This window comes from Bufo gargarizans, chromosome 5, assembly GCF_014858855.1.
Source record: "Bufo gargarizans isolate SCDJY-AF-19 chromosome 5, ASM1485885v1, whole genome shotgun sequence".
Taxonomy (NCBI): Eukaryota; Metazoa; Chordata; class Amphibia; order Anura; family Bufonidae; genus Bufo; species Bufo gargarizans.
Window position 1 is genome coordinate 279,056,999 of NC_058084.1, and position 26,438 is coordinate 279,083,436.

Sequence of the window (26,438 nt, forward strand, 5' to 3'; positions counted from 1 at the left end):
GAGGCTGGATATATCTCCCACAGACTGGGCAAAAGAGGCTACAGTGCAAAACACATAAAAGATGCCATAGCCCAGGTCTCCACTATAGAAAGGGGATCCCTCCTGTATTCTAAACAGCAAGATCCATTGCAAAGGGAGGTTCCACCGCTTGATATAGACACCAATAGTAAAGACAAAAACAGAAATAAAAACTGCAATATCAAGGACAAGGACACAAGGAATAATTTGTTTGTGACCCAATATAGTACAGAGTACCAACAGATTTGTCATATTATAAAAAAACATTTTCCTGTCCTGTCTTATGATGGTCAATGGACTGACATAGTTGCAGATGGGGTCAAATGTGCAGCTAGAAGGGCACCCACAATTGCAAACTATGTCAGTCCTAGTCTATATCAAGAGGAGAAAAAGTCGCAACCTGTGTGGCTTAGGACCAAGGGGAGTTATAAGTGTGGACACCACAGATGCATTTGCTGCACACACATGGTTAAATCCAAGACCTTTTCCTCAACAGTAAATAACAGAGTTTTTCCTATGAAAGCATATCTCAACTGCAATACAACCCATGCTATCTATTTGATCACTTGCACTAAATGTAAACTGCAATACGTGGGTTGCACTATTAATGCAATAAAATCTAGAATACGCAAACACATCTCTGATGTGCCCCATCATGGCAGTCGCAATGTGTCTGCAGCTAGTCTGCATTTTGCTGTCTGCCATGATGGGGACACATCAGACATGGTAGTACAAGGTATAGAAAAGGTTTTTCTGCCTAAGCGTGGAGGAGATTATAGAAGGAAACTATTAAATAGAGAATCCTTCTGGATTTTTTCGCTGAATACACGTCAACCTGAGGGGCTCAATAAACGTCTTGATCTGATCATGCAGCAATAACTCACATACCAGGGATCTGATATGTGAATTCCTCTTTTCTGGGAATGTTATAGTATTCAATTCTCTGATAATGTGATCTCCATTATATTCCATTATATTTTGGTATAATACTGTTATATATTCAGTTTATATTTCATGTATCCACTATATATGTACATCCTTGTATGACATAGTTTGTGCATAGCTATTGGCCACATATATTTTCGCTATGCATACATATGGTTATATATTTATGTGTTTTTTTCTTTTTTCTCTAAACTGATTTTCATATGAAGAGTTAACTTGAAGGTGTGGTACCTCTTTCTGGGGGCGGTTACAGGCCTGTGGGAACATTAGTGAACACAGGTGCACCCTTCCCTATAAGAGGTCTCACTCTCAATGTTTTTCTGTGTCATGAAGAAGGGCTGGAATTGTTTCTAGTAGCCCGAAAAGCTTAGACAAGACTGTTATTTTGTATCCTCGGATGAGTTTTTAACCGCAAGCTGAATAAACGCCTATTCCTTTTTAATTGAAGCTGGATTTTCTCAACCCTTTTTGACTCACAGTACTGTTTCACTGTCGCAGTGAACTCCCTATGTATGTTACTGCAATGCATAGTGTTCTACACCACTATAAAGGCTCTCTGCAGCCAGGAAATAGCTGTTTTTAACACGATTCATCACAAATAAATTTAGATTGAATCAAATCTTTTTGGCAAATTCACCAAAGGAGTCCGAAACAAAATTAAAATTTGCTCATCTCTAGTGGTCATTATGAGAAAACTGTGCCGTTGGGAGTAGTGTGGCTATTATTAATGTGGTGCTGTTATCATTATGAGGGGACTGTAGCATAGGCACTGTTTAAAACACAAAACGAGTAAGCAAAATCTAAATTCACTACATATAAGTAGTGTTATGTTTGTCATAAAATGGTCCTCTGTCTTGCTGAAAGCAATTTTTGTCACAAAACATTTTGGCAGATCACAATACGAGGTAATTTGTTATGGACGTTCTTTACACAAGGTAGAATGATACAGCTTTATCTGGTCAGGCTCCATTTCATCACATTGCTTGTGGACTCTGACATGACGTGAGGCTCAGGAGAGGTGTGGCTGTGCTGCTGAGAGTAAGAAATGAAACTTAACTCTGTATAAAGGAAGAGGATGGCATTGGGCTGTGTTCAGTATGCCAGGAGCCAGGCACTGCTCTTGATAGATAAGGTAAGGTCTGATAACTGAGAATGTGTTAGCAGAATGGGGGTCGTAATCCAGGATTATTACCATGCAGCAGCATTAAATCTTGTAGTTCAGTTAATTATTTGTACAATTGTTTATTTGTTCTGTTCCAGTAGAACATTTGATTTATTATACCCAGCATTTATGTTAATAGACTAATATGTGTTCATTGATGTTGACATCTATTGTCATTTCATCAAGGGTTGTAGACAATGGAGTATTAAAACTCCTTGCTTTATGCTTCTAGTGAGGCAACGTGTGATAACTACGGTATGTCTATACCATTACAATCAAAATGGTTCATCCCCCATTGCTACTTCAGTCAAATTTACAAACTATTAGCTGTTTGCAATATGCATTTTGCTGGCTGAATCCCGTTCCGGTACTCTGTGCTGTTGGCAGTCACTAACAGCTGTACAGAGTAACTTGCAAGTGATAGACAGTTGTATTGCCATACTGACATCTTCACGACTGCCTGCACCAGGACACAGGTGGTGTGATGATGTCATCGGACACCACCTGCGCTGGGTTACGGGCAACTCAGATGGAGGCCAGAAGAGGCCTGTGGTGAGTCAGGCGAGTGTTTTTTTGTTTTGTCACTTTGAGGGCATTATAACTATTAAGAGCACTATGGTGAGATATTATAAGTACTGGGCTATTATATGATATGTACCAGGGGCACTATGGCAGCAATATAACTATTAGGAGCACTAAGGGGAAGTGTATTAGTATTGGGAGCACTATAGGAGCATTATAACATTTTCAAGCACTATGAGGGGTATTAATATTGGGCACTATAGGGGACATTATAAGTAATAGGGGGACTTCGAGGGCATTGCAACTATTAGGATAACTATATGGGGAATTATAAGTACTGGGTGACTATAGGAGACATTATAAGTACTGAGGGTACTATGGGGGCATTATAACTATTAGGAGCACTATGGGTGTATTATAAGTACTGATCCACTAAAGGAGACATTATACAGTAAGTCCTGGAGCCACTATGGGGGGAATTAATATACTCATAAGTGATGTTATAAGTGTTGGTGGGAGGACTATGGGGGCATTATAATTATTGTGAGCACTATAGGGGGCATTATAACTATTGGGTCACTATAGGGGGTATCATAAATAGGGAGGACAGTATAGGTAGAATGATTACTACTGGGGACACTATAGGGGACATTAAAACCACTGGGGAACTGTAGGGGCAGGTGCGTAGCTAAAGTCTCATGGGCCCTGGTAAAAGAGTTCAGCTTGACTCCCCCAATGCCTCATGGCTAGGGGCAGGGTAGCACATAACCTTTGAGTCGAAAATTACTGGAGACGCTATAAGCAGATTATAACTACTGAGCGAACTTTGGGGAAAATAAGTTCTTTTATGAGGCATTATTACTACTACAAGTAATATGGGGCATTAATATTGGGCACAATATGGAGGGTTCTACTAATAACAGGGACACTCTAGGGGAGTAGTGATGGACGAACATCTGCCGGGACTGTTCGTGAACGTGATCGCACGAACGCGATCAAATGTTTGCGAACCACAAGTTCGCGGCGGGTCCCATTCATTTTAATGGCAGGCGAACCTGAAAAACCTTCAGCTCATATTTGCAGCCAAGAAATAATTACTAGAAGTGCACAAATGGTCCCCCAACATGGACAGTGACATACCAGATGAATTATTCGAATTTGCAATCTCCATTCATTATTTTTTTTAATGCAAAATATCGGCAATATAATTTTCGTGTACGCGCATGCTCACACCAGTTATAATTATTTTTTCCAATACCATTTGTCACTGTATGTAACAGAGGGAACGCAGCAACACAGAAAACAAATGCTGCAATACCCAAATACACTATAAAGAAAGTATATTATTGGTATATAACACTCCGCTTCTATCAGTTTTTTGGGGGGGGAGACTGGTATATCACACCAGTTCTAATTATTTTTTCCAATGGCGTTTGTCACTGTGTGTAGCAGAGGGAATGCAGCAAAACAGCAAACAAATGCTGCACTACCCAAATGCACTATATAGAAAGTATATTATTGATATATAACACCTCGCTTGAATCAGTTCTTTTGGGGGCGACTGGTATATCACACCAGTTATAATTATTTTTTCTAATACCGTTTGTCACTGTGTGTAGCAGAGGGAACGCAGCAAAACCACAAACAAATACTGCTGTACCCAAATGCACTATATAGAAAGTATATTATTGATATATAACACCCCTCTTGAATCAGTTGTTTTGGGGGTCGATGGTATATCACACCAGTTATAATTATTTTTTCTAATTGCGATTGTCACTCTGTCACTTCTGTGTAGCTGCAGTATCGCTGCAGAACCGCTCACCACTGCTGCACATTTACAAATCCACTATATTATGCTTTCTATGTTAGAAACTATAAGTGTATTACACCCCTCTGTACTGCACGCCTATCAATAGTACACCTATACCAGTCCTTAAAAGGACTTTTGTGGACCTATTTTTTTTGTTTTTGTCCCTAACAGTCTGTCCCTGCTCCACACAGCAACCTTACTATAAACTGACAAAAGACTGAATGTAAAATGGCAGCCAGATCGGGTCTATTTATAAGGTAGGGGGTATGTCCATGTGCTGAAACTTTTCAATTGGTTGTCCTGTACCACCTGATGAATGTGTCATGGGTCAAAGTTCTTCACAATGTAAAAGAATATGGCAGGCGCGAATTTCGCCATATGTTCGCATTTTTGGCAAATCGCGAACGAGCAAAGTTCACCGTGAACCGACCATCAGGCGAACTGCAAGGCCATCACTATAAGGGAGCATTGTCACTATTAGGGTTACTGTTACTAATGAGGACACTGTTAGAGAGAATTGTTACTATTGATGGGACTTTTGAAGCCGCTATTGTTATGCTAGAACTGTCCTATAGTATTTGGGGGCATGGGGGAGCATAGTGCGCAGAATATTAGGGGTATCACGTCACTGTTCAAAAGTGTGAACTAATAATATATATAAAACAAAAATTTTATTGATGTGCATTAAACCCTGGTAGGGAAGTTATTAGAAATTTCATAAATGTAATTACGTTAGTGTTGAGTTAGTGTTGCAGCTTACAGGGCTGTGCATTTTTCTATTAGAAAGAGGGTTTTGACTGTTTCCAGACATTGCTATCATACTCAAGACACTCTATACTAGCAAGAGACATATGTGTGCTGCAGGGTTTCCAGATACTGCTGTCATCATAACTAGAATGTCATAGCAAAAAAAACACAAATGTGGGGCCAATTATCAAAAAAGTATACCAACTTTATTTCAATAATATATCTAAAATATGGAGAACAAGGGCAAGATGGAAAAAGATATACAGAGAAGCGAGGGGCAAAACCTCATTGGACAGCCATATTACTCCGCAGAACTGTGATAACAGTCTCTGGATACAAGGCTATACACTGTGCCTCACAAAAAATGGTCATAAATTATCTGAGCAGAAAAATATAACAAAAGTGTTAATAATATACATCACCCACCCCTATAAGGGATTATGCTGTAAAGCTCTTGCTGCCAAATAAGCTATAATCACCATTTGATATGAGGCACACAGTATAAGACCCAAAATAACTATATAAACAAATGCATACCAAGTGGATGAGAAATAACCAACGTCCAACCTCAGTATGTAAGATAGGTCTAATATAGACAATGTGGCATAACAGTGTAACCATGGACACATTATACAAGGAACGTACCTGAAGACGTGGTCTGACCAAACGAGAGGTGAAAAGCCCCAAGCGCAGGACCCCGACGCGCGTTTCACCTTAACGGCTTTGTCAGGAGGTCATCATAACTACATCAGCAAACACTTAAAGGGGTTGTGTGCTTTTTTAATATTGATGACCTATCCTCAGGATAGTCAAAATGGAGGTGATGCCAGCATCTCCAATCCAACAAGGTTTATTCACAAGTGGTATATGAGAATGTACAAAAGGTCCCAAAACAGCAACATTTCAGCTACATAGTAGCCTTTTTCAAGCTACTTCTGAAGTGTAAGACACGAGTATATAAAGCACCTTTAATCCCTCCTACCATACCAATATGCCAAAAAAATACTTAAAGGGGTTGGCCACTTTCTGGCTACTTGTAACCAATGTGTTTGTAAAATGATTATATTGCACTTACTAATATAATCTTTGTTAAAATTCTTCACAATTTTCTATATTTCATTAGGTATGCTCCTTTATTTGCCAAGTCTTTTGTGCTATCCACATATAGGTCCTGTCCATAAAATGGCCGCTGATGGAGTGTCATGTGACCAGACAAATAGAGTTGAGCGAACACCTGGATGTTCGGGTTCGAGAAGTTCGGCCGAACATCCCGGAATTGTTCGGGTTCGGGATCCGAACCCGATCCGAACTTCGTCCCGAACCCGAACCCCATTGAAGTCAATGGGGACCCGAACTTTTCGGCACTAAAAAGGCTGTAAAACAGCCCAGGAAAGAGCTAGAGGGCTGCAAAAGGCAGCAACATGTAGGTAAATCCCCTGCAAACAAATGTGGATAGGGAAATGAATTAAAATAAAAATTAATAAATAAAAATTAACCAAAATCAATTGGAGAGAGGTTCCATAGCAGAGAATCTGGCTTCCCGTCACCCACCACTGGAACAATTCTAGTAAGAAGCAGGGCGGCAATACCAGAGGGTTAGACGGATCGTTAGTGATAGGGATATGTGTCAAACAAGATTAGACGATATGACCAATAAATTTAGAGAGCGAGGCTACCCCCCTGATCTATTGAAAATACAGCGTAATAAAGCTGAGATTACACCACCAGATAGAACTAAGAAAGAAACAAGGATCCCCTTAGTGATTAAATACCATCCCTGGTCCCAGCGCCTTAGGACTATTGTTAATCAACATTGGCACATATTATCTAAGTCCTATCCACGGATAGGAGAGTTCCAGAGGCCACCCATGATATGCTATAAACGGGCAGAAAATATTAGGGATAAAATAGTCCGGGCGGATGTGGGAAGTAATAAAATAGAAAGAGGACAGAGTACTTTATCTACACCTAGACGGGGCACTTTTCCTTGTTTAAACTGTGTCAATTGTTCCAGCGTTATAAAGGGTTCATGTTTCTCCCACCCTCACTCAGGTGAAAATATTCCAATAAGGGGCACGTTCACTTGTGATAGTAGATTTGTGGTTTACATTCTTAAATGTCCATGTGGATTACTATATGTGGGGGAAACCTCAATGAGAATGAAGGACAGACTAAGTAAACACAAATCTACTATCCGTAAACAGAATTTATTACTCCCAATACCCCTTCATTTTTATGATAAAAAACACAACATCTCGCAGTTGAGGTATCAGATTATTGAAGGTGTATCATTACCCCGTCGAGGGGGTGACAGAAATAAATTGTTATTGAAAAGGGAGGCTTACTGGATCCATCGTCTTCAGACAATGGAGCCCAGGGGCCTCAATCGTGAGTACAATGTGTCCTGCTTCCTATAAGGCATTCGGCCTTATGCAATCTGATAAATATATTTCTTTTTTTCTTCAGCGTGATTAATCACTGCAAGAATGGACTATGTGACTGAAAATCTTCGCCAGTATAGAGTGGATATGTTTTTTGCGAATTTTCAATTGCGAATTTTCAGTTGCGAATTTTCAGTTGCGAATTTTCAATTGCGAATTTTCAGTTGCGAATTTTCAATTGCGAATTTTTCAATGCGAATTTTTCATTGCGATTATTTGATATGCGAATTTTATTTAATGAGGGAGGCGGAGCTTCTTTGATGATGTCAGTTCCTTTGTGTTTCATTTATGTATAAATAGCTGGAGTGTAAGATGTTTTATGCAGTCTGATGAAAGCACATCTGTGCTGAAACGCGTCACTATGCCATTTTGAATATGTGACTGAATAAATCTACATTGTGATCTACATCAGCGAAGTGCCGGTCCTTTCCTTTGAAACCACCACTGGAACAGTCCATTCTCAGATATTTAGGCCCCGGCACCCAGGCAGAGGAGAGAGGTCCCGTAACAGAGAATCTGTCTTCATGTCAGCAGAGAATTAGTCTGCATGTCATAGCAGAGAATGAGGCTTCACGTCAGCCACCACTGCAACAGTCCATTGGCATATATTTAGGCCCAGCACCCAGGCAGAGGAGGGAGGTCCCGTAACAGAGAATCTGTCTTCATGTCAGCAGAGAATTAGTCTGCATGTCATAGCAGAGAATGAGGCTTCACGTCAGCCACCACTGCAACAGTCCATTGGCATATATTTAGGCCCAGCACACACACAGGCAGAGGAGAGAGGTCCCGTAACAGAGAATCTGGCTTCATGTCAGCAGAGAATCAGTCTGCATGTCATAGCAGAGAATGAGGCTTCACGTCAGCCACCACTGCAACAGTCCATTGGCATATATTTAGGCCTAGCACACAGGCAGAGCAGAGAGGTCCCGTAACAGACAATCTGGCTTCATGACAGCAGAGAATCAGTCTGCATGTCATAGCAGAGAATCAGGCTTCACGTCAGCCACCACTGCAACAGTCCATTGTCATAAATTTAGGCCCAGCACCCAGGCAGAGGAGAGAGGTCCCGTAACAGACAATCTGGCTTCATGTCAGCAGAGAATTAGTCTGCATGTCATAGCAGAGAATCAGGCTTCATGTCAGCCACCACTGCAACAGTCCATTGGCATATATTTAGGCCTAGCACACAGGCAGAGGAGAGGTTCATTCAACTTTGGGTAGCCTCGCAATATAATGGTAAAATGAAAATAAAAATAGGATTGAATGAGGAAGTGCCCTGGAGTCCAATAATATATGGTTATGGGGAGGTAGTTAATGTCTAATCTGGACAAGGGACGGACAGGTCCTGTGGGATCCATGCCTGGTTCATTTTTATGAACGTCAGCTTGTCCACATTGGCTGTAGACAGGCGGCTGCGTTTGTCTGTAATGACGCCCCCTGCCGTGCTGAATACACGTTCAGACAAAACGCTGGCTGCCGGGCAGGCCAGCACCTCCAAGGCATAAAAGGCTAGCTCTGGCCACGTGGACAATTTAGAGACCCAGAAGTTGAATGGGGCCGAACCATCAGTCAGTACGTGGAGGGGTGTGCACACGTACTGTTCCACCATGTTAGTGAAATGTTGCCTCCTGCTAACACGTTGCGTATCAGGTGGTGGTGCAGTTAGCTGTGGCGTGTTGACAAAAGTTTTCCACATCTCTGCCATGCTAACCCTGCCCTCAGAGGAGCTGGCCGTGACACAGCTGCCTTGGCGACCTCTTGCTCCTCCTCTGCCTTGGCCTTGGGCTTCCACTTGTTCCCCTGTGACATTTGGGAATGCTCTCAGTAGCGCGTCTACCAACGTGCGCTTGTACTCGCGCATCTTCCTATCACGCTCCAGTGCAGGAAGTAAGGTGGGCACATTGTCTTTGTAGCGTGGATCCAGCAGGGTGGCAACCCAGTAGTCCGCACAGGTTAAAATGTGGGCAACTCTGCTGTCGTTGCGCATGCACTGCAGCATGTAGTCGCTCATGTGTGCCAGGCTGCCCAGGGGTAAGGACAAGCTGTCCTCTGTGGGAGGCGTATCGTCCTGCCTTTCCCCCCAGCCACGCACCAGTGATGGACCCGAGCTGCGTTGGGTGCCACCCCGCTGTGACCATGCTTCATCCTCATCCTCCTCCACCTCCTCCTCATCCTCGTCCTCCTCGTCCTCCAGTAGTGGGCCCTGGCTGGCCACATTTCTACCTGGCCTCTGCTGTTGCCAAAAACCTCCCTCTGAGTCACTTCGAAGAGACTGGCCTGAAAGTGCTAAAAATGACCCCTCTTCCTCCTCCTCCTCCTCCTCCTCCTGGGCCACCTCCTCTTCCATCATCGCCCTAAGTGTTTTCTCAAGGAGACATAGAAGTGGTATTGTAACGCTGATAACGGTGTCATCGCCACTGGCCATGTTGGTGGAGTACTCGAAACAGCGCAACAGGGCACACAGGTCTCGCATGGAGGCCCAGTCATTGGTGGTGAAGTGGTGCTGTTCTGTAGTGCGACTGACCCGTGCGTGCTGCAGCTGAAACTCCACTATGGCCTGCTGCTGCTCGCACAGTCTGTCCAGCATGTGCAAGGTGGAGTTCCACCTGGTGGGCACGTCGCATATGAGGCGGTGAGCGGGAAGGCCGAAGTTACGCTGTAGCGCAGACAGGCGAGCAGCAGCAGGATGTGAACGCCGGAAGCGCGAACAGACGGCCCGCACTTTATGCAGCAGCTCTGACATGTCGGGGTAGTTGTGAATGAACTTCTGCACCACCAAATTCAGCACATGCGCCAAGCAAGGGATGTGCGTCAAATTGGCTAGTCCCAGAGCTGCAACGAGATTTCGCCCATTATCACACACCACCAGGCCGGGCTTGAGGCTCACCGGCAGCAACCACTCGTCGGTCTGTTGTTCAATACCCCGCCACAACTCCTGTGCGGTGTGGGGCCTGTCCCCCAAACATATGAGTTTCAGAATGGCCTGCTGACGTTTACCCCGGGCTGTGCTGAAGTTGGTGGTGAAGGTGTGTGGCTGACTGGATGAGCAGGTGGAAGAAGAGGAGGAGGAAGCCGAGAAGGAGGAGGTGGCAACAGGAGGCAAAGAATGTTGCCCTGCGATCCTTGGCGGCGGAAGGACGTGCGCCAAACAGCTCTCCGCCTGGGGCCCAGCTGCCACTACATTTACCCAGTGTGCAGTTAGGGAGATATAGCGTCCCTGGCCGTGCTTACTGGTCCACGTATCTGTGGTTAGGTGGACCTTGCTACAGATGGCGTTGCGCAGTGCACACTTGATTTTATCGGATACTTGGTTGTGCAGGGAAGGCACGGCTCTCTTGGAGAAGTAGTGCCGGCTGGGAACAACATACTGTGGGACAGCAAGCGACATGAGCTGTTTGAAGCTGTCTGTGTCCACCAGCCTAAATGACAGCATTTCATAGGCCAGTAGTTTAGAAATGCTGGCATTCAGGGCCAGGGATCGAGGGTGGCTAGGTGGGAATTTACGCTTTCTATCAAATGTTTGTGAGATGGAGAGCTGAACGCTGGCGTGTGACATGGTTGAGACGCTTGGTGACGGAGGTGGTGGTGGTGGTGTTGGTGGTACATCCCCTGTTTGCTGGGCGGCAGGTGCCAACGTTCCTCCAGAGGCGGAGGAAGAGGCCGAGGCGGCAGCAGCAGAATAGGCCGAGGCGGCAGCAGCAGAAGAGGTAGCAGGGGGAGCCTGAGTGACTTCCTTGGTTTTAAGGTGTTTACTCCACTGCAGTTCATGCTTTGCATGCAGGTGCCTGGTCATGCAGGTTGTGCTCAGGTTCAGAACGTTAATGCCTCGCTTCAGGCTCTGATGGCACAGCGTGCAAACCACTCGGGTCTTGTCGTCAGCACATTGTTTGAAGAAGTGCCATGCCAGGGAACTCCTTGAAGCTGCCTTTGGGGTGCTCGGTCCCAGATGGCGGCGGTCAGTAGCAGGCGGAGTCTCTTGGCGGCGGGTGTTCTGCTTTTGCCCACTGCTCCCTCTTTTGCTACGCTGTTGGCTCGGTCTCACCACTGCCTCTTCCTACGAACTGTGAAAGTCAGTGGCACGACCTTCATTCCATGTGGGGTCTAGGACCTCATCGTCCCCTGCATCGTCTTCCACCCAGTCTTGATCCCTGACCTCCTGTTCAGTCTGCACACTGCAGAAAGACGCAGCAGTTGGCACCTGTGTTTCGTCATCATCAGAGACATGCTGAGGTGGTATTCCCATGTCCTCATCATCAGGAAACATAAGTGGTTGTGCGTCAGTGCATTCTATGTCTTTCACCGCTGGGGAAGGGCTAGGTGGATGCCCTTGGGAAACCCTGCCAGCGGAGTCTTCAAACAGCATAAGAGACTGCTGCATAACTTGAGGCTGAGACAGTTTCCCTGGTATGCATGGGGGTGATGTGACAGACTGATGGGGTTGGTTTTCAGGCGCCATCTGTGCGCTTTCTGCAGAAGACTGGGTGGGAGATAATGTGAACGTGCTGGATCCACTGTCGGCCACCCAATTGACTAATGCCTGTACCTGCTCAGGCCTTACCATCCTTAGAACGGCATTGGGCCCCACCATATATCGCTGTAAATTCTGGCGGCTACTGGGACCTGAGGTAGTTGGTACACTAGGACGTGTGGATGTGGCAGAACGGCCACGTCCTCTCCCAGCACCAGAGGGTCCACTAACACCACCACGACCATGTCCACGTCCGCGTCCCTTACTAGATGTTTTTCTCATTGTTATGGTTCACCACAACAACAAATATATTATTTGGCCCAATGTATTGTATTCAAATTCAGCGGGATATAAATTTGAGGCCTAGTATTTAGGCGCTGGGTGACCGGTATGGATTTAGTGACAGAATTAGACTTGGAAATGCACAGAAGCGTGTGTGTGTGAAGTTATTCTGAATGACCCAATGTGCACCTTGAATATTATATACCCTTTTAGGGATAGATTTCAAATAGCTCTGATATAGCAGAAACCACTAAATTATGAAATTGCTAAATTGGGAATTGTATTTCAACCCAGAACAAGAAATGTGCTTGAACGGACACTAAATAACTCGCCCAGCTACAGCACTAACGAGAGATTTAGCAGGATATAAATTTGAGGCCTAGTATTTAGGCGCTGGGTGACAGGTATGGGTTTAGTGACAGAATTAGACTTGGAAATACACAGTAGCGGGTGTGTGTGAAGTTATTCTGAATGACCCAATGTGCACCTTGAATATTATATACCCTTTTAGGGATAGATTTCAAATAGCTCTGATATAGCAGAAACCACTAAATTATGAAATTGCTAAATTGGGAATTGTATTTCAACCCAGAACAAGAAATGTGCTTGAACGGACACTAAATAACTCGCCCAGCTACAGCACTAACGAGAGATTTAGCAGGATATAAATTTGAGGCCTAGTATTTAGGCGCTGGGTGACAGGTATGGGTTTAGTGACAGAATTAGACTTGGAAATACACAGTAGCGGGTGTGTGTGAAGTTATTCTGAATGACCCAATGTGCACCTTGAATATTATATACCCTTTTAGGGATAGATTTCAAATAGCTCTGATATAGCAGAAACCACTAAATTATGAAATTGCTAAATTGGGAATTGTATTTCAACCCAGAACAAGAAATGTGCTTGAACGGACACTAAATAACTCGCCCAGCTACAGCACTAACGAGAGATTTAGCAGGATATAAATTTGAGGCCTAGTATTTAGGCGCTGGGTGACAGGTATGGGTTTAGTGACAGAATTAGACTTGGAAATACACAGTAGCGGGTGTGTGTGAAGTTATTCTGAATGACCCAATGTGCACCTTGAATATTATATACCCTTTTAGGGATAGATTTCAAATAGCTCTGATATAGCAGAAACCACTAAATTATGAAATTGCTAAATTGGGAATTGTATTTCAACCCAGAACAAGAAATGTGCTTGAACGGACACTAAATAACTCGCCCAGCTACAGCACTAACGAGAGATTTAGCAGGATATAAATTTGAGGCCTAGTATTTAGGCGCTGGGTGACAGGTATGGGTTTAGTGACAGAATTAGACTTGGAAATACACAGTAGCGGGTGTGTGTGAAGTTATTCTGAATGACCCAATGTGCACCTTGAATATTATATACCCTTTTAGGGATAGATTTCAAATAGCTCTGATATAGCAGAAACCACTAAATTATGAAATTGCTAAATTGGGAATTGTATTTCAACCCAGAACAAGAAATGTGCTTGAACGGACACTAAATAACTCGCCCAGCTACAGCACTAACGAGAGATTTAGCAGGATATAAATTTGAGGCCTAGTATTTAGGCGCTGGGTGACAGGTATGGGTTTAGTGACAGAATTAGACTTGGAAATACACAGTAGCGGGTGTGTGTGAAGTTATTCTGAATGACCCAATGTGCACCTTGAATATTATATACCCTTTTAGGGATAGATTTCAAATAGCTCTGATATAGCAGAAACCACTAAATTATGAAATTGCTAAATTGGGAATTGTATTTCAACCCAGAACAAGAAATGTGCTTGAACGGACACTAAATAACTCGCCCAGCTACAGCACTAACGAGAGATTTAGCAGGATATAAATTTGAGGCCTAGTATTTAGGCGCTGGGTGACAGGTATGGGTTTAGTGACAGAATTAGACTTGGAAATGCACAGTAGCGGGTGTGTGAAGTTATTCTGAATGTCCCTATGTGCACCTTCAATATGATCTACCCTTTTAGGGATAGATTTCAAATAGCTCTGATATAGCAGAAACCACTAAATTATGAAATTGCTAAATTGGGAATTGTATTTCAACCCAGAACAAGAAATGTGCTTGAACGGACACTAAATAACTCGCCCAGCTACAGCACTAAGGACAGATTTAGCTGGATATAAATTTGAGGCCTAGTATTTAGGCGCTGGGTGACAGGTATGGGTTTAGTGACAGAATTAGACTTGGAAATGCACAGTAGCGGGTGTGTGAAGTTATTCTGAATGACCCTATGTGCACCTTGAATATTATATACCCTTTTAGGGATAGATTTCAAATAGCTCTGATACAGCAGAAACCACTAAATTTTTAAATTGCTAAATTGGGAATTGTATTTCAACCCAGAACAAAAAATGTGCTTTGACGGACACTAAATAACTTTCCCAGCCACAACAGGACAGCGGTAACGAGAGATTTAGCGGGATATAAATTTGAGGCCTAGTATTTAGGCGCTGGGTGACCGGTATGGATTTAGTGACAGAATTAGACTGGGATATGGCCAAAAAATAACCACACTATTGCTGGTTAAATGCACTTGGTGATGGGCGCAGCTTGCCCCTGATGTAGTATATGGCCAAAAAATGAACAGACTATTGCTGGTTAAATGCACTTGGTGTCACAGCTTGACCAACCACACTACTGAGGGTTAAATGCACTTGGTGACGGGCGCAGCTTGCCCCTGATTTAGTATATGGCCAAAAAATGAACAGACTATTGCTGGTTAAATGCACTTGGTGTGATAGCTTGACCAACCACACTACTGAGGGTTAAATGCACTTGGTGTGACAGCTTCACCCTGATGTAGGCTTTAGCCAAAAAACAACCACACCATTGAGGGTTAAATGCACTTGGTCGCAGCTTGTGCTGGCGCACCACAAGACACAAAATGGCCGCCGATCACCCCAGAAAAATGTGACTGACAAACGGTCTGGGCAGCCTAAAAACAGTGAGCAATTGAGGATCAGCAGCTCAATGATCCACAGCTGCAGATCGATCAGTTAATCAAGTCCTTTGGAGGAGTTAATCTGCCTAATCTCGCCCTACTGTCGCAGCCGCAACCTCTCCCTACGCTAATCAGAGCAGAGTGACGGGCGGCGCTATGTGACTCCAGCTTAAATAGAGGCTGGGTCACATGGTGCTCTGGCCAATCACAGCCATGCCAATAGTAGGCATGGCTGTGATGGCCTCTTGGGGCAAGTAGTATGACGCTTGTTGATTGGCTGCTTTGCAGCCTTTCAAAAAGCGCCAAGAAAGCGTCACAAAAGCGCGAAGAAAGCGACGAACACCGAACCCGAACCCGGACTTTTACGAAAATGTCCGGGTTCGGGTCCGTGTCACGGACACCCCAAAATTCGGTACGAACCCGAACTATACAGTTCGAGTTCGCTCATCCCTACTCCTGACGTCTGCACCCAGTCTTCACCATGCATTTCTTTAAGCTGTAGAACCAGACCACATGAGGGGGACCAAAAAGCTCTGTAATACCCAAAATGTCCCCATGTAGCCACTTGTTAATGTCAAATGTAAATGCCAAGACTTCATGCAACTAGTGTATAATACAGGTAGATGCTGTTAATATTTTAGTCAGTCAGGCTTGCAGAATAATGGCAACATAGCACCAGATGGAACATGGCAACAGAGTTGTATCTGGAGTTCATGTTGTCCTAGACACACACAATTACAAAAAACAAGATGGCTGCACACTATTATACATACAAACAATAGAGCTAAGAAATGGAGGTCATTCTAAATAAAAGTGGTACAATACTGACTCATTTATAGTCGGTATTGTACCATTTTTATTTAGAATGACCCCCATTTCTTAGCTCTATTGTTTGTATGTATAATGGTGTGCAGCCATCTTGTTTTTTGTAATTATGTTTGCTTCATGGATATGCACCTGTGATTCTGAAGGTTCTAGTCAAAATTCTCTTGTAGTCCTAGACACACAGTTACCCTATCGTCCTATTTTACTGATCTTAGTGGATCTGTGGCAAAGTATCCCCATCTCAGCGTCTTCTGGTGACTCATGCAGTCAGGCAGAGCCTCTCCGACTAAACACTACCTGCAGAAAATCAAGGGCTCAAACTGCTTATATACATATATATATATATATATATATATATTTATATATATACACAGTATATATATATATATATATATATATATATATATATACAGACCAAAAGTTTGGACACACCTTCTCATTCAAAGAGTTTTCTTTATTTTCATGACTATGAAAATTGTAGATTCACACTGAAGGCATCAAAACTATGAAATAACACATGTGGAATTATATACATAACAGAAAAGTGTAAAACAACTGAAAATATGTCATATTCTAGGTTCTTCAAAGTAGCCACCTTTTGCTGTGATTACTGCTTTGCACACTCTTGGCATTCTCATGAGCTTCAAGAGGTAGTCACCTGAAATGGTCTTCCAACAGTCTTGAAGGAGTTCCCAGAGATGCTTAGCACTTGTTGGCCCTTTTGCCTTCACTCTGCGGTCCAGCTCACCCCAAACCATCTTGATTGGGTTCAGGTCCGGTGACTGTGGAGGCCAGGTCATCTGGCGCAGCACCCCATCACTCTCCTTCATGGTCAAATAGCCCTAACACAGCCTGGAGGTGTGTTTGGGGTCATTGTCCTGTTGAAAAATAAATGATGGTCCAACTAAACGCAAACCGGATGGAATAGCATGCCGCTGCAAGATGCTGTGGTAGCCATGCTGGTTCAGTATGCCTTCAATTTTAAATAAATCCCCAACAGTGTCACCAGCAAAGCACCCCCACACCATCACACCTCCTCCTCCATGCTTCACGGTGGGAGCCAGGCATGTAGAGTCCATCCGTTCACCTTTTCTGCGTCGCACAAAGACACGTGGTTGGAACCTAAGATCTCAAATTTGGACTCATCAGACCAAAGCACAGATTTCCACTGGTCTAATGTCCATTCCTTGTGTTCTTTAGCTCAAACAAGTCTCTTCTGCTTGTTGCCTGTCCTTAGCAGTGGTTTCCTAGCAGATATTCTACCATGAAGGCCTGATTCACACAGTCTCCTCTTAACAGTTTTTCTAGAAATGTGTCTGCTGCTAGAACTCTGTGTGGCATTGACCTGGTCTCTAATCTGAGCTGCTGTTAACCTGCGATTTCTGAGGCTGGTGACTCGGATGAACTTATCCTCCGCAGCAAAGGTGACTCTTGGTCTTCCTTTCCTGGGGCGGTCCGTATGTGAGCCAGTTTCTTTGTAAAGTTTTCCCAATTTTTCGGACTGACTGACCTTCATTTCTTAAAGTAATGATGGCCACTCGTTTTTCTTTACTTAGCTGCTTTTTTCTTGCCATAATGCAAATTCTAACAGTCTATTCAGTAGGACTATCAGCTGTGTATCCACCTGACTTCTCCACAACGCAACTGATAGTCCCAACCCCATTTATAAGGCAAGAAATCCCACTTATTCAACCTGACAGGGCACACCTGTGAAGTGAAAACCATTTCAGGTGACTACCTCTTGAAGGTGGCTACTTTGAAGAAACTAGAATATTTTACGTTGTTTCACACTTTTTGTTAGGTATATAATTCCACATGTGTTAATTCATAGTTTTGATGCCTTCAGTGTGAATCTACAATTTTCATAGTCATGAAAATAAAGAAAACTCTTTGAATGAGATGGTGTGTCCAAACTTTTGGTCTATACTGTATATATATATGGAAAAACGAACAGCACTCCTGGGATCCACAGAAAAGGTTTTTCTTTATTCACCCATGTGATGCAACGTTTCGGCTCTGAACTAGAGCCTTTCCCAAGCAAAGAACAAGTGCATACTGTGAGATATATATACCCAACAGGAAGTGATACAAAACATTTGGAGATACAAAAACAAACACAATAGTGTTCAACTATAAAGTGATCAGTGCATAGATTCATACGAATGACATCATAAAGTATTGAAGTATGAGAGCAATGTAGTGTCATCATATCAATACATAAAGTGGAAGTGCAATATAGACTACAACCTATATAGACTATAAAGTTCCTAGATCAGGTGTTGCACATCATGCGTAATGAGGAAGAAGAGATCGGGGGGGGGGGGGGTGGACAATTTGGATACATACAAATCCACATGGATTCTTCTTAGCATTATCCAAACCGCATTGCGCCTGTTCCAGGTTGCCACCATTGATTGCGTGGTTGCAGAACCCATTGCACATGCGCTAAATACCTGGCACACGCTATAGCCATCTTTAAACAAGTAATAGACCAGACGGGCAATCAGCGCATGCCCATAATTATCGTCGGGAGTCAGGCGCCATCTACATTCATTGCAATCTTGCCCTCTTTCTAGACACTAACCCCAAATACACAGCCATTATACTAAACAAGGGAAAGTGTATACGGTGGGAGGGGGTCGACCTTAGCACAGGATTATCCACCTCCCCCACCGAAAAATGACTTGTGGAATACCGCATATCAATACGGACAGCCATCAAGTCTAACCAGTGGTCCGTTATCACACCACACAGCCCAAGAGGGATCTCCTCTCTATCTGGCTTATGGGGTATATAGTAAAAATCCAGCAAAAAGAGGCATGTGCAGAAAAAATTATACATAGTGCAATCTGGATAGGGATAAAGCGGTGGTTTGATGGATATATCAAAGTGTCACTTATTCCCGATGGTTATGTTGGTCCAAAGTCCTTGATCTCCTCTCTTCAATAGTGTGCTATATAGAAATAAAAATAGAAAATTAACATTAATATAATATGGCACAAATAGTTCTATAACGTCTGTCTACAAACAAGAGGAGAAAGTAAAGCACACACCACTGGGACTGGGGCAAGCCCAAAACCTCCTTGCACTACCCCAAAAGATTAAATTCATCATTGAGACCTTTAGGTTTCAAACAGTCTAATGTATGTATCCATTGTAGCTCTCTCCGTTTTAATAGTTTTAGTCTATCTCCCCCTCTCCTAGGAGGAGGTATATGGACAATAATCCAGCATTTTAGATCCCGTTCCGTGTGTCCAATCTTCATAAAGTGTTTGGACACAGGTAGATCTGCACGTTTTTTCCTTATAGTATATCTGTGATTATTAAGGTGGGTTTTCAGTTCCGTAGAGGTTTAACCTACGTACAACACATTACACGGACAGGACAATACATAGATCACATAATTTGAAGTACATGTCAAATGGAATTTAATATCAAAAGAGGCCCCAGTGATTGAGTGAATAAATGTTTTGCACTTGCATATATACCTACAGTTGACACAACTTAAACATGGGATAACATCCCAGTCCAAGTTGTATCAAAGTAGTCTGTCTCATAGTTCCTTTTGATCCAATGTCTGCCTTTACAAGTTAGTCTCGCAAATTCCTCGAGCGTCGATATGAGAATAATGGGGGACATTGGAATTCTGAAATATCCTCATAGCAGCCTCCCAGTATACCCCAATGTCTTTAATGATTTTGTTGATACTAGAACTCATTTTATTGTATGTAGGGACAAATGGTATCCTACTGGGTTTCTGTTTAGGACCCTGATTCATCAATGTGTTCTGCCTATCCAATTGTCATATATTTTCCTTATGTTCAATAAGAAGTTGGTGCGAGTAACCCCTTTCCAGAAACTTGTTAGTCATAACATCTAAGGTGACATCAAGTTTATCCTGATCTGTTACTATTAGAGTTGAGCGAACACCTGGATGTTCGGGTTCGAGAAGTTCGGCCGAACATCCCGGAAATGTTCGGGTTCGGGATCCGAACCCGATCCGAACTTCGTCCCGAACCCGAACCCCATTGAAGTCAATGGGGACCCGAACTTTTCGGCACTAAAACGGCTGTAAAACAGCCCAGGAAAGGGCTAGAGGGCTGCAAAAGGCAGCAACATGTAGGTAAATCCCCTGCAAACAAATGTGGATAGGGAAATTAATTAAAATAAAAATTAAATAAATAAAAATTAACCAAAATCAATTGGAGAGAGGTTCCATAGCAGAGAATCTGGCTTCCCGTCACCCACCACTGGAACAGTCCATTCTCAGATATTTAGGCCCCGGCACCCAGGCAGAGGAGAGAGGTCCCGTAACAGACAATCTGGCTTCATGTCAGCAGAGAATCAGTCTTCATGTCATAGCAGAGAATCAGGCTTCACGTCACCCACCACTGTAAGAGTCCATTTTCATAAATTTAGGCCCAGCACCCAGGCAGAGGAGAGAGGTCCCGTAACAGACAATCTGGCTTCATGTCAGCAGAGAATCAGTCTTCATATCATAGCAGAGAATCAGGCTTCACGTCACCCACCACTGTAACAGTCCATTTTCATAAATTTAGGCCCAGCACCCAGGCAGAGGAGAGAGGTCCCGTAACAGACAATCTGGCTTCATGTCAGGAGAGAATCAGTCTTCATGTCATAGCAGAGAATCAGGCTTCACGTCACCCACCACTGCAACAGTCCATTTTCATAAATTTAGGCCCAGCACCCAGGCAGAGGAGAGAGGTCCCGTAACAGACGATCTGGCTTCATGTCAGGAGAGAATCAGTCTTCATATCATAGCAGAGAATCAGGCTTCACGTCACCCACCACTGTAAGAGTCCATTTTCATAAATTTAGGCCCAGCACTCAGGCAGAGGAGAGAGGTCCCGTAACAGACGATCTGGCTTCATGTCAGCAGAGAATCAGTCTGCATGTCATAGCAGAGAATGAGGCTTCACGTCACCCACCACTGCAACAGTCCATTTTCATAAATTTAGGCCCAGCACCCAGGCAGAGGAGAGAGGTCCCGTAACAGAGGATCTGGCTTCATGTCACCAGAGAATCAGTCTGCATGTCATAGCAGAGAATCAGGCTTCACGTCACCCACCACTGCAACAGTCCATTTTCATAAATTTAGGCCCAGCACCCAGGCAGAGGAGAGAGGTCCCGTAACAGAGGATCTGGCTTCATGTCACCAGAGAATCAGTCTGCATGTCATAGCAGAGAATCAGGCTTCACGTCAGCCACCACTGCAACAATCCATTGGCATATATTTAGGCCTAGCACACAGGCAGAGGAGAGAGGTCCCGTAACAGACAATCTGGCTTCATGTCAGCAGAGAATCAGTCTTCATATCATAGCAGAGAATCAGGCTTCACGTCAGCCACCAATGCAACAGTCCATTGTCAGATATTTAGGCCCAGCACCCAGGCAGAGGAGAGAGGTCCCGTAACAGAGGATCTGGCTTCATGTCAGCAGAGAATCAGTCTTCATGTCATAGCAGAGAATCAGGCTTCACGTCACCCACCACTGTAAGAGTCCATTTTCATAAATTTAGGCCCAGCACCCAGGCAGAGGAGAGAGGTCCCGTAACAGACGATCTGGCTTCATGTCAGCAGAGAATCAGTCTGCATGTCATAGCAGAGAATGAGGCTTCACGTCACCCACCACTGCAACAGTCCATTTTCATAAATTTAGGCCCAGCACCCAGGCAGAGGAGAGAGGTCCCGTAACAGAGGATCTGGCTTCATGTCAGCAGAGAATCAGTCTTCATGTCATAGCAGAGAATCAGGCTTCACGTCACCCACCACTGTAAGAGTCCATTTTCATAAATTTAGGCCCAGCACCCAGGCAGAGGAGAGAGGTCCCGTAACAGACAATCTGGCTTCATGTCAGCAGAGAATTAGTCTGCATGTCATAGCAGAGAATCAGGCTTCACGTCAGCCACCACTGCAACAGTCCATTGTCATAAATTCAGGCCCAGCACCCAGGCAGAGGAGAGAGGTCCCGTAACAGACAATCTGGCTTCATGTCAGCAGAGAATCAGTCTGCATGTCATAGCAGAGAATGAGGCTTCACGTCACCCACCACTGCAACAGTCCATTTTCATAAATTTAGGCCCAGCACCCAGGCAGAGGAGAGAGGTCCCGTAACAGAGGATCTGGCTTCATGTCAGCAGAGAATCAGTCTGCATGTCATAGCAGAGAATCAGGCTTCACGTCAGCCACCACTGCAACAGTCCATTGTCATAAATTTAGGCCCAGCACCCAGGCAGAGGAGAGAGGTCCCGTAACAGACAATCTGGCTTCATGTCAGCAGAGAATTAGTCTGCATGTCATAGCAGAGAATCAGGCTTCACGTCAGCCACCACTGCAACAATCCATTGGCATATATTTAGGCCTAGCACACAGGCAGAGGAGAGAGGTCCCGTAACAGACAATCTGGCTTCATGTCAGCAGAGAATCAGTCTTCATATCATAGCAGAGAATCAGGCTTCACGTCAGCCACCAATGCAACAGTCCATTGTCAGATATTTAGGCCCAGCACCCAGGCAGAGGAGAGAGGTCCCGTAACAGACAATCTGGCTTCATGTCAGCAGAGAATCAGTCTGCATGTCATAGCAGAGAATGAGGCTTCACGTCACCCACCACTGCAACAGTCCATTTTCATAAATTTAGGCCCAGCACCCAGGCAGAGGAGAGAGGTCCCGTAACAGAGGATCTGGCTTCATGTCAGCAGAGAATCAGTCTGCATGTCATAGCAGAGAATCAGGCTTCACGTCAGCCACCACTGCAACAGTCCATTGTCATAAATTTAGGCCCAGCACCCAGGCAGAGGAGAGAGGTCCCGTAACAGACAATCTGGCTTCATGTCAGCAGAGAATTAGTCTGCATGTCATAGCAGAGAATCAGGCTTCACGTCAGCCACCACTGCAACAATCCATTGGCATATATTTAGGCCTAGCACACAGGCAGAGGAGAGAGGTCCCGTAACAGACAATCTGGCTTCATGTCAGCAGAGAATCAGTCTTCATATCATAGCAGAGAATCAGGCTTCACGTCAGCCACCAATGCAACAGTCCATTGTCAGATATTTAGGCCCAGCACCCAGGCAGAGGAGAGAGGTCCCGTAACAGACAATCTGGCTTCATGTCAGCAGAGAATCAGTCTGCATGTCATAGCAGAGAATGAGGCTTCACGTCACCCACCACTGCAACAGTCCATTTTCATAAATTTAGGCCCAGCACCCAGGCAGAGGAGAGAGGTCCCGCAACAGAGGATCTGGCTTCATGTCAGCAGAGAATCAGTCTGCATGTCATAGCAGAGAATCAGGCTTCACGTCAGCCACCACTGCAACAGTCCATTGTCATAAATTCAGGCCCAGCACCCAGGCAGAGGAGAGAGGTCCCGTAACAGACAATCTGGCTTCATGTCACCAGAGAATCAGTCTGCATGTCATAGCAGAGAATGAGGCTTCACGTCAGCCACCACTGCAACAATCCATTGGCATATATTTAGGCCTAGCACACAGGCAGAGGAGAGGTTCATTCAACTTTGGGTAGCCTTGCAATATAATGGTAAAATGAAAATAAAAATAGGATTGAATGAGGAAGTGCCCTGGAGTCCAATAATATATGGTTATGGGGAGGTAGTTAATGTCTAATCTGGACAAGGGACGGACAGGTCCTGTGGGATCCATGCCTGGTTCATTTTTATGAACGTCAGCTTGTCCACATTGGCTGTAGACAGGCGGCTGCGTTTGTCTGTAATGACGCCCCCTGCCGTGCTGAATACACGTTCAGACAAAACGCTGGCTGCCGGGCAGGCCAGCACCTCCAAGGCATAAAAGGCTAGCTCTGGCCACGTGGACAATTTAGAGACCCAGAAGTTGAATGGGGCCGAACCATCAGTCAGTACGTGGAGGGGTGTGCACACGTACTGTTCCACCATGTTAGTGAAATGTTGCCTCCTGCTAACACGTTGCGTATCAGGTGGTGGTGCAGTTAGCTGTGGCGTGTTGACAAAAGTTTTCCACATCTCTGCCATGCTAACCCTGCCCTCAGAGGAGCTGGCCGTGACACAGCTGCCTTGGCGACCTCTTGCTCCTCCTCTGCCTTGGCCTTGGGCTTCCACTTGTTCCCCTGTGACATTTGGGAATGCTCTCAGTAGCGCGTCTACCAACGTGCGCTTGTACTCGCGCATCTTCCTATCACGCTCCAGTGCAGGAAGTAAGGTGGGCACATTGTCTTTGTAGCGTGGATCCAGCAGGGTGGCAACCCAGTAGTCCGCACAGGTTAAAATGTGGGCAACTCTGCTGTCGTTGCGCAGGCACTGCAGCATGTAGTCGCTCATGTGTGCCAGGCTGCCCAGGGGTAAGGACAAGCTGTCCTCTGTGGGAGGCGTATCGTCATCGTCCTGCCTTTCCCCCCAGCCACGCACCAGTGATGGACCCGAGCTGCGTTGGGTGCCACCCCGCTGTGACCATGCTTCATCCTCATCCTCCTCCACCTCCTCCTCATCCTCGTCCTCCTCGTCCTCCAGTAGTGGGCCCTGGCTGGCCACATTTGTACCTGGCCTCTGCTGTTGCCAAAAACCTCCCTCTGAGTCACTTCGAAGAGACTGGCCTGAAAGTGCTAAAAATGACCCCTCTTCCTCCTCCTCCTCCTCCTCCTCCTGGGCCACCTCCTCTTCCATCATCGCCCTAAGTGTTTTCTCAAGGAGACATAGAAGTGGTATTGTAACGCTGATAACGGTGTCATCGCCACTGGCCATGTTGGTGGAGTACTCGAAACAGCGCAACAGGGCACACAGGTCTCGCATGGAGGCCCAGTCATTGGTGGTGAAGTGGTGCTGTTCTGTAGTGCGACTGACCCGTGCGTGCTGCAGCTGAAACGCCACTATGGCCTGCTGCTGCTCGCACAGTCTGTCCAGCATGTGCAAGGTGGAGTTCCACCTGGTGGGCACGTCGCATATGAGGCGGTGAGCGGGAAGGCCGAAGTTACGCTGTAGCGCAGACAGGCGAGCAGCGGCAGGATGTGAACGCCGGAAGCGCGAACAGACGGCCCGCACTTTATGCAGCAGCTCTGACATGTCGGGGTAGTTGTGAATGAACTTCTGCACCACCAAATTCAGCACATGCGCCAAGCAAGGGATGTGCGTCAAATTGGCTAGTCCCAGAGCTGCAACGAGATTTCGCCCATTATCACACACCACCAGGCCGGGCTTGAGGCTCACCAGCAGCAACCACTCGTCGGTCTGTTGTTCAATACCCCGCCACAACTCCTGTGCGGTGTGGGGCCTGTCCCCCAAACATATGAGTTTCAGAATGGCCTGCTGACGTTTACCCCGGGCTGTGCTGAAGTTGGTGGTGAAGGTGTGTGGCTGACTGGATGAGCAGGTGGAAGAAGAGGAGGAGGAAGCCGAGAAGGAGGAGGTGGCAACAGGAGGCAAAGAATGTTGCCCTGCGATCCTTGGCGGCGGAAGGACGTGCGCCAAACAGCTCTCCGCCTGGGGCCCAGCTGCCACTACATTTACCCAGTGTGCAGTTAGGGAGATATAGCGTCCCTGGCCGTGCTTACTGGTCCACGTATCTGTGGTTAGGTGGACCTTGCTACAGATGGCGTTGCGCAGTGCACACTTGATTTTATCGGATACTTGGTTGTGCAGGGAAGGCACGGCTCTCTTGGAGAAGTAGTGCCGGCTGGGAACAACATACTGTGGGACAGCAAGCGACATGAGCTGTTTGAAGCTGTCTGTGTCCACCAGCCTAAATGACAGCATTTCATAGGCCAGTAGTTTAGAAATGCTGGCATTCAGGGCCAGGGATCGAGGGTGGCTAGGTGGGAATTTACGCTTTCTATCAAATGTTTGTGAGATGGAGAGCTGAACGCTGGCGTGTGACATGGTTGAGACGCTTGGTGACGGAGGTGGTGGTGGTGGTGTTGGTGGTACATCCCCTGTTTGCTGGGCGGCAGGTGCCAACGTTCCTCCAGAGGCGGAGGAAGAGGCCGAGGCGGCAGCAGCAGAATAGGCCGAGGCGGCAGCAGCAGAAGAGGTAGCAGGGGGAGCCTGAGTGACTTCCTTGGTTTTAAGGTGTTTACTCCACTGCAGTTCATGCTTTGCATGCAGGTGCCTGGTCATGCAGGTTGTGCTCAGGTTCAGAACGTTAATGCCTCGCTTCAGGCTCTGATGGCACAGCGTGCAAACCACTCGGGTCTTGTCGTCAGCACATTGTTTGAAGAAGTGCCATGCCAGGGAACT

At 45.4% G+C, this 26,438-nt stretch overlaps 1 protein-coding gene across 2 annotated transcripts in view; it reads left to right on the plus strand.

The window, feature by feature from the left end:
• Positions 1-2,033: 2,033 nt before the first annotated feature.
• The window catches only part of LOC122937792 (NFX1-type zinc finger-containing protein 1-like), a 226,278-nt gene continuing 201,873 nt past the window's right edge, over positions 2,034-26,438 (plus strand). For both annotated transcript variants that reach the window (XM_044292832.1, XM_044292833.1), the window contains exon 1: positions 2,034-2,095. The gene's annotated coding sequence lies outside the window, so the exon portion shown is untranslated. The remainder of the gene's footprint in view (positions 2,096-26,438) is intronic.